General features: G+C 40.8%; 1 long non-coding RNA gene across 1 annotated transcript; it reads right to left on the minus strand.

The window, feature by feature from the left end:
- Window positions 1-81: 81 nt before the first annotated feature.
- LOC148757571 (uncharacterized) lies at window positions 82-12686 on the minus strand. The gene is made up of 3 exons (XR_016022214.1): window positions 12304-12686; window positions 11512-11631; window positions 82-1418 (listed from the first exon to the last, which is right to left on the minus strand). It is a non-coding gene; the product is annotated as an uncharacterized LOC148757571 (long non-coding RNA).
- Window positions 12687-12890: the final 204 nt, after the last annotated feature.

Here is a 12890-nt window from a genome sequence, read left to right on the forward strand (position 1 = left end):
TGTGTGTGTATTTCTGTTGATTTTATACTAAAACAAGTTACTCTGTCCAACTGTGTATAGAAGCTTTTCCAGCTATGATTGATACTGCCAAACATCTCTTAGACATTTCTCAACATGAGATGATTCACTTTGGAGAGTAACAGCTCTAATTGTAATCAATGTGGAGAAAGGTCTTTAGCAGTCATTCAACTGGAGAATTCCTAGTTGAAGGAAATCCTTATGATGTTATAATTGTGAGACTGTTGTTAGTCTCAATTATATGAATGTGTGAATGTCATAAATGTAGAAAGACTGTTAGCTGTGGCTTTAACCTTACACAAAACCAGAAAATTCATATTAGAGGGAATCTTGTTGTCATGATTATAGGGGTACTTTTAGCCATAGCTTATAGCCTATTCAAAATCAAAGAGTTCATACTTGAGAAAGGGAGGTTAAGGAGAGTCATAGGTGAATAAAATTTGGAAGTTTAGTAGTCACAGTAGATGCAATTATAAGAAATATATATAAGTAAGCCTTTATATTACATAATAAATCTATATAAAATAGCCTTTTATAGCTTGTTTTGTCTCACAGAAAATGTGGGTCTTTGGAAATGCCAAATGAAAAATCACTGGAGAGGTTTTGGTGTTTGAGAATTGGAAATCTCCAAAGACAATAACATCTGCAGTATCTTTTCTGTGACTAGTAAGTTCAGCAGCAACTTGAACAGTGTTACAAAATACCCTTCTTGAGTTTATTAATTTTTAACCCATATTTACTATACGGTTATTGTGTGTAATAAAATTTAGTAGAAATTAAAATAAACTGATTTTTTCACCAAGTGAATAGAACTATATAAACCAGGTCTAACTAAGCAGGAAAATGGTTAGTAGTTCAAGTATCTGACATTTAAAAATGTTTAACAAGGGAGGTCTAATTAGGTAACTGCATCTCAGGATGACACCAAAATTACAAATAAATTATAGAACAATCAACCTCAAGAATCATTTGAACACTAGCTGAACAGAATCCCTATAACTAAGGATATAAAGAGGCCACATCGAGATTTGTAGGAGGGGCAGATAATGCAATACAGGCTGACCCCAAACCCACAGATAAAGTGCTGGGAGGGACACCTCGGTGGCAGAGGTCCCCCCTGAAGTGGGAGGGGGGCCCCCAGGCGCATGCTGGGCTCCCCAGCGCAGGGGTCCTGTGCCAGGAAGAGGAGTCCCCATGGCACCTGGCAGTGAAAATCAGCAAGGACTCTGTCTGTTCTTCCTAGTGGGGCAGAAGGCAGCTGGAAACCCAGACACCCTCTTGTAGAGCCAGCAAATGAACTCGCTTGCAGGCACTTACCTGGTCTCTGGTGGAGGGGTGGCAGCTCAGGAGGCCCAGGGACGTGTGGGGAAGGACTGAATTGCATTGCTTCGGCACAGGAGCTGGAAAGACAGGAGCAATTGTTGTCCCTATGTAGAGCCTGACATACATGTGGCTTACAGGAAGGCACCACCTTTTCAGGGTTAGGACCTCCCCCAAAGGGCCAAATCTGGGACTGCATTGGTCTGGTGGAATCTGCGTGTATGCACTGCCTTTGTGACGCCCTGGGTCCCGCCCTCCACACAGCTGGTGCTACATCACTCTGGAAATTCTTGACTGTTGGACTGCTGGCCCCACCCCACAGGCTACAGAAGCCAGTTTAAAGCAGGTGGAGGGCTTGTGGAGGCCTGGGAAACATTTACTGGTAGGCAGTAAGACAAGGCCCGTGCTGTAGCATAGATGGGCAATGGCAGGCCTCAGACTGGCGGTGGCTGGCCATAGGGTTCTTGGAGCGTTTTTTTGTAGGGTGGTCAAGGGCCAAGCACTGGTATGGGAGCCAAGACTACATTGACTGTATAAACCATCGACCACACCCCTTTGCTCCCTGGAACCCCACCCCACCCACCTAGAGCTGCATTGCCTGGTTGGCCAGCCCCGCCCCACAAGGTGCAGAAGTCTTTTACTGCAGCAGACAATCCACAATGGCCCAGGAGAGTTTACAGGTGGACCATGACCAAAAATTTGTGCTGCAGCCACTCGGGGGCAGCTCTCAGGAATTTGCGAGCCTGAGGCGGTGGCTGGCTGCAGTGTTCTTAGGGCAATGTGCAAAGTGGTCACAGGCCGGGGACTGGCATGAGAACTGAATCTGCATTAACTTTGTAAAAACCACTGTCACTTCTCATGACTCCCTTGAACACCACCCTGCCCAGCTAGCGCTGCATTGCTGAGGGGTCTCTCAACACTGTGTCAACAAGCCCAGCACACGAACCTAAGAAGGCTCTTTCAATGGCTGAGCCTTATAGGAAACCAGCAGGTGGTAACAGACCTGGGGGCCTGGGCCTTTTGCTAAGCTGCCTCAGGCCCACTACTGGTGGCAGCTGGCCTTGATTCACAGCAATCCACCCCCACATGCCTCCACGTCCAGCACCAAAGCTCTTGGCACCTTGGCTCTTGGCAGCAGCCAATAACATAGAGCTTTGTGGCTCTTACCAGGTAAACTACAGGCCAGTAACAGGCAAGGCTGAAATTGGCCTGCACAGTAGCCCCTTCCAAGAGACACCAGAAACAACACATCCAGAGGCCAGCTTCAGACCACACCAGAGCACTACCTGGTTAGTCCCACAAGTGGCACACCCAAAGGGGGCTCTCAACAGGCACAAGAGGCACAGGGGCAAAGCCCCCTATGAGGAGTCAGCCCCCACATAGCAGCCCACACACTGTGGGCATAGCCAATCCTCACAATCAGCCTGGGAGTCAATCCCACCTACTGATGCACCGCCAAAAGTGGTCAAGACTCAACTACAACAGGAGAACACACATAACACACAAGGGACACTCCTGTAACACGAGTACAGGAGATTAGGGAGACTGTGCCATCAGACTACACAGGACAAATACTACATAAGACCACCCAGCAAAGAGTGAGACACATAGGAGATCTATCTAATATATAGAAACAAACACAGAGTGGCAGCCAGAATGAGGAAACAAAAAAACATGTCCCAAGTAAAAGAAGAGGAGAAACCTCCAAACAGAACTAAATGAAATGAAGGCAACCAACCTACCAGAGACAGAGTTTAAAACACTGGTTATTAGAATGCTTAAGGAGCTTAGTGAGAATTTCAACAAAGAGATAGATAGCAAGCATAAAGAATGACATAAAAACCATAAAAAAGAATCAGTCAGAAATAATACAATAACTGAAATGAAGAATACACTAGAAGGAATTAACAGTAGATTAGACGAAGCAAAGGATTGAATGAGCGATTTAGAAGAGAAGGTAGCAGAATATACCCAATCGGAACAACAAAAAGAAAAAGAATAAAAAACAATGAAATAAGTTTAAGGGACCTGTGGGACAACATCAAGTGTAACATTTGCATCACAGGAGTACCAGAAGGAGAAGTGAGGGAGTAAGAGATTGAGAACCTATTTGAAGAAATAATGACTAAAAACTTCCCTAACCTGGTGAAAGAAATAGACATACCAGCCCAAGAAGTGTAGAAAGTCCCAAAAAAGATTAACTCAAACAGGCCCACATCAAAACACATCATAGTTTAAATGCCAAAGGTTAAAGACAAAGAGAATCCTAAAAGCAGCAAGAGAAAGACAAATCACAAGGGAGCTCCCATAAGGCTGTCAGGTGATTTCTCAACAGAAACATTGCAGGCCAGAAGAGAGTGGCAGGAAATACCCAAGGTAATGAAAAACAAGGGCCTAAAACCAAGAGTACTTTACCCAGCAAGGCTATCATTTAAAATTGTAGGAGAGGTAAATAGCTTCCCGGATAAGAAAAAGCTAAAGAAATTCATTACCACCAAGCCACTCTTACAAGAAATGTTAAAAGGACTTCTTTAAGCAGAAGAAAGGAGAAAACAAAGTAATGAAAATCAAAAATATGAATAATAGACAAATTATTATTTCTCCCTTTTATTCTAAGGGCCATTCATCTTTTCAAAATATCATTTACTCTCCCCTATGTGGCATACATCCCTTGCCTTCCCCTATTTAGGTGGTATGAGCTCTCAAATCTCACTGCATTTTTTTGGCTATTCACTTTTTCCCCGTGATGCTCCTGTACATGCAATATTAAAAATTAATAAATTTGTATACCTTTTCTCCTGTTTAAAAAATATATACATAATAAATGGAAATAACTATGTACCTATCAATAATCACTTTAAATGTAAATGGATTAAATGGTCCAATCAAAAGATGTTGGGTAGCTGAATGGATAAGAACACAAGACCCATGTATATGCTGTCTAGAAGACACCCACCTCAGATCAAACTACACAAACAGATTGAAAGTAAAGGGATGGAAAAATATTTCATGCCTGGGTGGTGAACACACAATGTGATATATAGATGACGTATTACAGAATTGTACACCTGAAACCTATGTAACTTTACTAACCATTATCACCCCTATAACTTTAATTTTAAAAAAAGATAATATTTTATGCAAATGGAACAAGAAAAAAAGCCGGTGTAGCAATACTTATATTGGACAAAATAGACTTCAAAACAAAGACTATAATAAGAGACAAAGAAGGACATTACATAATAATAAAGGGATCAATCCATCAAGAGGACATATCCCCAGTAAACATTTACGCACCCAACATAGAAGCACCTAAATATATAAAACAAATATTGACAGACATAAAGGCAGAGCTCAACAGTAATACAGTCAAAGTAGGGGACTTTAACACCCCACCAATACCAATGGACAGATCCTCCAGACAGAAAATCAACACAGAATCAGCAGCCTTAAATGACACACTAGACCAGATGGATTGAATTAATATTTTTAGACCATTTCACACCAAAGTAGCAGAATACATATTCCTTTCAAGTGCACATAGAACATTTTCCAAAATACACCACATGTTAGGCAACAAAACAAGTCTCAATAAATTTAAGAAGACTGAAATCATATCAAGCATCTTCTCTGACCACAGGGCTATGAAACTAGAAATCAATTATAAGAAACAAAACTGAAAAACCCACAAACATATGGAGACTGACTAACATACTACTAAATAATGAATGGGTCAACAACGAGATCAAGGAAGAAAATCAGAAGATAACTTGAGACAAATGAAAATGAAAACACAATGACCCAAAATCTATGGGATACAGCAAAAGCAGTCCTAAGAGGGAAATTTGTAGCAATTCAGGCCTACATAAAGAAACAAGAAAAATCTCAAATCAACGGTCTATCTTTACACCTAAGTGAACAGGAAAAAGAAGAGTAAACAAAGCCCAAAATGAGTACTAGGAAGGACATAATAAAGATCAAAGTGGAAATAAATGAAATAGAAACAAACAAACAAAAGAAAATACAAAAAGATCAATGAAATCCAGAGCTGGATTTTCGAAAAATTGACAAATCTTTAACCAGACCAAAAAAAAAAAAAAAAAAAAAAAAAAAACGAAAAGAAAAAAGAGAGCGAGAGACAGGACCCAAATAGATAAAAATCAGAAATGAAAAAGGAGATGTAACAACTGACAACACAGAAATACAAAAAATTTTAAGAAAATACTACAAGCATCTATATGCCAACAAATTAGACAATCTAGAAGGAATGGATAAATTCCTAGAAGCATACAATCTTCCAAGGCTGAATCAAAACTCAACAGAAAATCTGAACAGAATGATTACTGCCAACGAAATCGAATCAGTAATCAAGAAGCTCCCAATGAACAAAAATCCTGGACTAAAAGGTTTCACAGGTGAATTTTACCAAACAGTCAAAAAAGAATTAACACCTATTCTCCTCAAAATATTCCAAACAATCCAAGAGGAGAGAAGGCTCCCAAGCTCATTTTATGAGGCTACCATTACCCTGATCCTAAAACCAGACAAAGACATTACAAAAAAAGAAAACTACAGGCCGACATCCCTAATGAACATAGATGGAAAAATCCTCAAACAAAATATTAGCAAACCAAATTCAACAATACATTAAAAAGATCAGGAGCAGCTGGTTCGCTCAGTTGGTTAGAGCACAGTGCTTATAACACCAAGGTCGCTGGTTCAATTACCACATGGGCCAGTGAGCTGTGCCCTCCACAATTAGATTGAAAGTGATGACTTGACTTGGAGCTGATGGGTCCTGGAAAAACACACTGTTCCCCAATATTCCCCAATAAAAATTAAAAAAAAAAATCATACACCATGATCAAGTGGGATTCATTCCTATCATGCAAGGTTAGTTCAATATCCACAAATCAATTAACATGATACACCACATAAACAAAATGAAAAATAAAAATGATATGGTCATATCAATAGATGCAGAGAAAGCATTTGACAAAATCCAGCACCAATTTATGATAAAAACTCTCAGCAAAGGGAATAGCAAAGTGGGAATAGAGGGAACATATCTCAACATAATAAAGGCTATATATGACAAATCCACAGCTAACAACATATTCAATGGAGAAAAGGTAAAGCATTCCCCTTAAGATCAGGAACAAGACAAGGATGCCCACTTTCACCACTTTTATTCAACATAGTACTGGAAGTTCTAGCCACAGCCATCAAACAAGAAAAACAAATAAAAGGCATCCAAATTGGAAAAGAGGAAGTAAAATTGTCATTATTTGCAGATGACATGATACTATACATAGAGAACCCCAAAGATTCCACCAAAAACCTATTAGGACAGATAAACCTGAATTTAGTAAAGTAGCAGGATATAAAATTAATATTCAGAAATTGACTTCATTTTTAAACACCAATAATGAATAATCAGAAAGAAAAATTAAGGAAACAATCTCATTTACAGTTGCATCAAAAAATAAAATAAAATACATAGGAATAAATTTAACCAAGGAAGTAAAAGACATGCACTCAAAAAATTATAAGACAGGGCTGGCCCGGTGGCTCAGGCGGTTGGAGCTCCGTGCTCCTAACTCCAAAGGCTGCTGGTTTGATTCTCACATGGGCCAGTGGGCTCTCAACCACAAGGTTGCCAGTTCAACAACTCGAGTCATGCAAGGGATGGTGGACAGTGCCCCCTGCAACTAAGATTGAACACAGCACCTTGAGCTGAGCTGCCTCCCGGATGGCTCAGTTGGTTGGAGCGCATCCTCTCAACCACAAAGTTGCCAGTTTGAATCGAACAAGGGATGGTGGGCTGTACCCCCTGCAACTAGCAACAGCAACTGGACCTGGAGCTGGGCTGTGCGCTCCACAACTAAGACGGAAAGGACAACAAGTTGAAGCTGAATGGCACCCTCCACAACTAAGATTGAAAGGACAAGAACTTGACTTGGAAAAAAGTCCTGGAAGCACACACTGTTCCCCAATAAAATCCTATTCCCCTTCCCCAATAAAATCTTTTTAAAAAATTAGAAGACATTGAAGAGAGAAATTAAAGAAGATACAAATAAGTGGAAACATATACTGTGCTCATGGATAGGAAGAATGAATATAGTTAAAATGTCCATATTACCCAAAGCAATGCATACACACACACACACACACAATGCAATCTCTATCAAAACACCAATAGCATTTTTTACAGAACTAGAACAAATAATCCTAAAATTTATATGGAACCCAAATAGCCACAGCAATCTTGAGAAAGAAGAACAAAGCTGGAGTTATCACACTACCTGATATCAAATTATACTACAAAGCTATAGTAATCAAAACAGCATGGTATTGGCATAAAAACAGGCACATAGATCAAAGGAACAAAATAGAAAGCCCAGAAATAAACCCATGCCTATATGGTCATTTAATCTATGACAAAGGAAGCAACAATTTACATTGAGTAAAGACAGTCTACTTGAAACCTGGTGGTGGGAAAACACGACAGATACATGTAAAAAAAAAAAAAAAAAAAATGAAAGTAGACCACCTTACGCCATAACAAGAATAAACTCAAAACAGATTAAAGGCTTAAATGTAAGACCCGAAACCATAAAACTCCTAGAAGAAAATATAGGAAATAAACTCTTGGACATTACTCTTAGTAACAAAAGAAAAAATAAACAAATGGGACTACATCAAAGTAAAAGGATTTTTCACAGCAAAGGAAACCATCAACAAAACAAAGACATCCTACTGAATGGGAGAAGATATTTGCCAATGATACATCTGATAAGGGGTTAATATCCAAATTTTATATATAAAAAAATAACAAACTCATATAACTCAACACCAGAAAAACAAACAATCCAATAAAAAATGGGCAAAGAACATGATTAGACATTTCTACAAAGAGGACATACAGATGGCCAATAGACATATGAAAAGATGCTCAACATCACTAATCAGAGAAATGTAAATAAAAGCCACAATGAGATACCACCTCACTCCTGTCAGAATGGCTATCATCAATAAACAACAAATGCTGGTGAGGATGTGGAGAAAAGGGAACCCCCGTGCACTATTGGTGGGATTGCATATTGGTGCAGCAACTATGGAAAACAGTATGGAGGTTCCTCAAAAAATTAAAAATAGAACTACGTTATGATCCATCAGTTCCACTCCTAGGTATTTATCCAAAGAAATCCAAAACACTGATTCTAAATATATATATATGCATCCCTACATTTACTGCAGTGCTATTGACAAAAGCCAAGATAGGGAAACAACCCAAAATGCCCATCAATAGTTGACTGGATAAAGAAATCTTGGTACATTTATACAACGGAGTATTACTCTGCCATAAGAAAGAATGAAATCTTATAATTTGCAACAACATGGATGGATCTAGAGTATAATATGCTAGGTGAAATAAGTCAGACTGAGACAAATACCATATGATCTCACTTATATGTGGTATCTAAAGAACATAATAAATGAACAAACAAAACAAATAGATTTATAGATACAGAGAAAAAACTGATGATTGTTAGATGGAGTGGGGTTAGGGGACGGGGAAGAAAGGTGAAGGGATTAGGAAGTACAAATTGATAGTCACAAAATAGCCATGGGGATGTGAAATACAGTATGGGGAATATAGTAAATAATGTTGTAAAGACTGTAGGGTGACAGATGGGTACAGGACTTATCGGGATCACTTCATACGGTAGATTATATAAATGCCTAACCACCGTGCTGTACACCTGAAGCTAATATAAAATAATACTGAATGCTAACAATTTTACACACATATAAAATTATATATATGTATGTATATACATAATTTTCATACATATATTTACGGATGTAAAGTATAGCATAGGGAATATAGTCAATGGTGTTGTAATAGCTATGTGCGATATCAGATGGGTAGTAAACTTGTTAAGGTCAGCATTTGGTGAGGGGTGTAAATGTCTAATCATGTTGCTTTGTACACCTGAAACTAATTTTTTTTTAAAGGATTCTCTCTTTGTCTTTAACCTTTTGCATTTTAATTATGATGTGTCTTGGTGTGGGCCTCTTTGGGTTCATCTTGTTTGGGACTCTGTGTTTTTTGGCCTTGTGTATCTATTTTCTTCACTAGGGAAGTTTTCCATCATTATTTCTTCAAACAGGTTATCTTCCTGTCTCTCTTCTTCTGGTACTCACATAATGTGAATATTGGTACTCTTGTTGTTATCCCAAAGGCCCCTTAAACTCTCATTGTTTGGGATTTTTTCTTTTTGCTGTTCTGATTGGGTATGTTCTGCTACCTTATCTTCTAAATCACTGATTTGATCCTCTGCTTCATCTAATCTACTGTTGATTCCCTCTAATGTATTCTTCATTTCAGTTATTGTATTCTTTCTCACTGGTTCTTCTTATGTTTTCTACCTCCATTTTCATTTTTCCTATCTCTTTGTTGAAGTTCTCCCTGAGATCACTGAGCACCCTAATAACCAGTGGTTGGAACTCTGTGTCTGGTAGATTGCTTGTCTCCATTTTGTTTAGTTCTTATTCTGGAGCCTTATTGTGTTCTTTTATTTGGAACATTTCTTTGTCTCCCCCTTTTGGCTGCTTCCCAGGGTTTGTTTCTATGTATTAGGTAGGGCTGCTATGCCTCCCAGTCATAATAGAGAGGCTTTATGTAGTAAGCATCCCGTGGGACCCAGTGGTACAGTCTCCCTGGTCACCAGAGCCGGGTCCTCCAGGTGTGTCCCTTGTATGGGTTGTGTGTGCCCCTTGTTGTAGTTGAGGCTTGGTTACTATTTGCACATCAATGGAAGGGATTGACCCTTAGGCTGATTGGTCGTGAGTACTGGCAGTGACTACAGTGGAGGAGCTGTGGTGCCAGGGCTGACCCTACAGAGCAGGGTTCACTTTAGCAGGGCTCTAGTGCCTGCCCAGTCTGCCCTTTGGGTGTGTCACCCTTGGAGATGGCCAGGTGATGTTCCAGCTTGGTCTAAGCTGGCCACCAGGTGTGCCAGCCCTATGGCCTACTGGAAGGGGACCTGCCACAGGCCAAGTATAGCCATAGACTGTGCTCTGCCCAAGGCCACATGATATGAGCCACAAAGCATCTGCAGGTGGCTGCCCCCCCACACTGGGCTTAGATGTGCCTCAAGAGGCCAATCTGTGAACCGAGGCTGGCTGCCACTAATGCCAGGCTTAGGGCTGCTCAGACAAAGGTACGGGACATGCCAAAGCCAGATGCTGCTTGTTTGAGAGATTTTATGAAAGTCCACAGCATGAGCTAAGACAGGTTGTTTGTTCAGAAAAGCCACTGAAAGCAGTTTGTGTGTGCACAAAATTGGGTGGGGTGGGGTCTCTGGGAATCACTAGGGTGAGGCAGATGAAAGATAGGCAGTTTGATGGAGACTCAGATACAGCATCAGCCTGCATCTACATGCATTTAGGGGGGACAGCTGAACAAAGAAACAATAGCTTCTGCCAGCTCCTCCATCTGGGAGTAAGCTGCCCCTCCAGCCCTTGCTCTGAATTCAGTTCCTCCCCATTTGTCCTGACACCTTTCAAGTCACTGTCCCAGAGCTGCAGCTCAGCGAGTAAGTCCATGTGTAGTCCCTTTAAGAGGAGCACCTGAGACTCCAGCCCCCCTCCACCTCACTCAGCCAAAATCTCCACTGGTTTTCACAACCAGAAGTTACAGGTACTTCTTTCCCTGGCACTGAGACCCTGGGCTGGGGCACCTGGTATGGGGCTGGGACCCCTCACTCCTCCGGGGGGTATCTCCACAGCCAAGATATCCCTCCCAATTTTTAACGGTCATATGCATGTGTGGGACCAACCTGTTCCATGTCTCTGCCCCCCCTACCAGGGGGCTTCTTCTGTTATGTCCATAGTTGCAGGGCTTTGGTTCAGCTAGACCTCAGGTGATTCTCAATGATGGTTGTTCTGTAGTTTACTTGTAACTGACGTGGTCCTGAGAGGAGGTGAGCACAGCCTTTACCTACTCTGCCATCTTGACCAGAAATCTATATACAATGTATTGTGAAATGATTCCCTCAATCAGGTTAATCAACAAATCTATCACCTCACAGTTACCTTTTTGTGTGATGAGAACGCTTAAGATTTACTCTCTTAGCATATTTACTCATAACTGAAAGCTTGTACCTTTTGGTCATTTCAATTATGGTAGGTCCCATTTTAATGCGTGGATCCATGGCATTAGGTTGTAGTAATCCACCGTAGATACCATTCCTTCTTTCCAGGTTTAAGACAGGCCAAGTTGGGCTGCAAAATGGAGAAACATTGGGAATAATTACTTCTTCTCTTAATAGAGCTTGTATACTGGATATCAATCAGTAAAGGCCTTGTTTCAATTTATATTGGGCCATATCAACAATTGTAATAGGTTGGTGCATATGCACAAGGTCCCATTTGGTGAAACTAACAAAAAGTTTTAATTTTATTCTAATCAGCCACACGACTGGTTAGACCATCTATCCCAATAATGGAAAATCCAAATGTAAGTGTGAAATATGACCACTGGAAAATTTGGCAGTTATTGTGCCAATTGTCAAGGTAAGGTGGACTTGTCTTTAGTCTTATATCCAGTGATGCCCCAAAGAGCAGAGTGAGTTTCTCCTTGAGATTTAGTGGGGGCTTCCGGCGATCACTATGATTTGGAAACTGGTATCAATAAAGGCCATAAGAGGTTACACATTGTGTGGTGACAGTTGAACCATCATGGTCGTATAGGGTCGATTGTCTATGGGGTGGTGGCTGGGGTCCCAGGGGTCTGTTATATCCATATGAGGCTAGGGAAGTTCCCATTGACTCACGTTAGGGAATGAGGCAGTGGGTCCTATACCTTAGGGACTTGGGTTTGAGCGAGGAGGACTGCTCTGCAGTTTGTCACAGAAAGACTTGGAACTCCTTGGGCGTATTATTGGGATGAAATACCTGAAGAAGCCCAGATTGCAGTATTACCAACATCAGGTCTTCTGGTGAGGGTTCTGCAGTGGTAGAGGGCAGTCCTGGAAACTCTGAAATGGGTACTTCCTTCAGTAGTAGGCTCTGTTAATAAGTGTCTGTGCCACAGGAGACCACAGGTGTTTCTTGTTTTTTTCAAATAACCTTGAGGATCAGGATCTTTGTTGTGATAGAGGCACTGGCAGCAGAAGAAGAAATATTTAAAGGTCTCAGTCAGCCATCTGCTCTTAAAAGTACAGAGCTCAGCAAACTACATCACTGCTTTTTCACAAGCCACCAGCTGATGGGTGCATATATTGTACAGGACATCAGTCTTCGCCCTGAGCATTTCTACAGAGCCAATACCTGGTTGAGACACACAACCAGCAGTAACAGGCTAAGAGTTATTCCCGAGCTTAGCATTAGTTGTAACTTAGCATTAGTTGGAACTGAGATATATAATTCTAAGACACACATGGCCTAGGGCCATTTTAAGGAGGGCCCCAATCACATAAGCCCATCCCTAAACACCAATTGTCAAACCTTCTGACTTAGGTTGATGAAATCTGTAACAGAGG

This window comes from Rhinolophus sinicus, chromosome 8 (assembly GCF_057876585.1).
Source record: "Rhinolophus sinicus isolate RSI-liver-muscle chromosome 8, RSI-T2T, whole genome shotgun sequence".
NCBI classification, from domain to species: domain Eukaryota; kingdom Metazoa; phylum Chordata; class Mammalia; order Chiroptera; family Rhinolophidae; genus Rhinolophus; species Rhinolophus sinicus.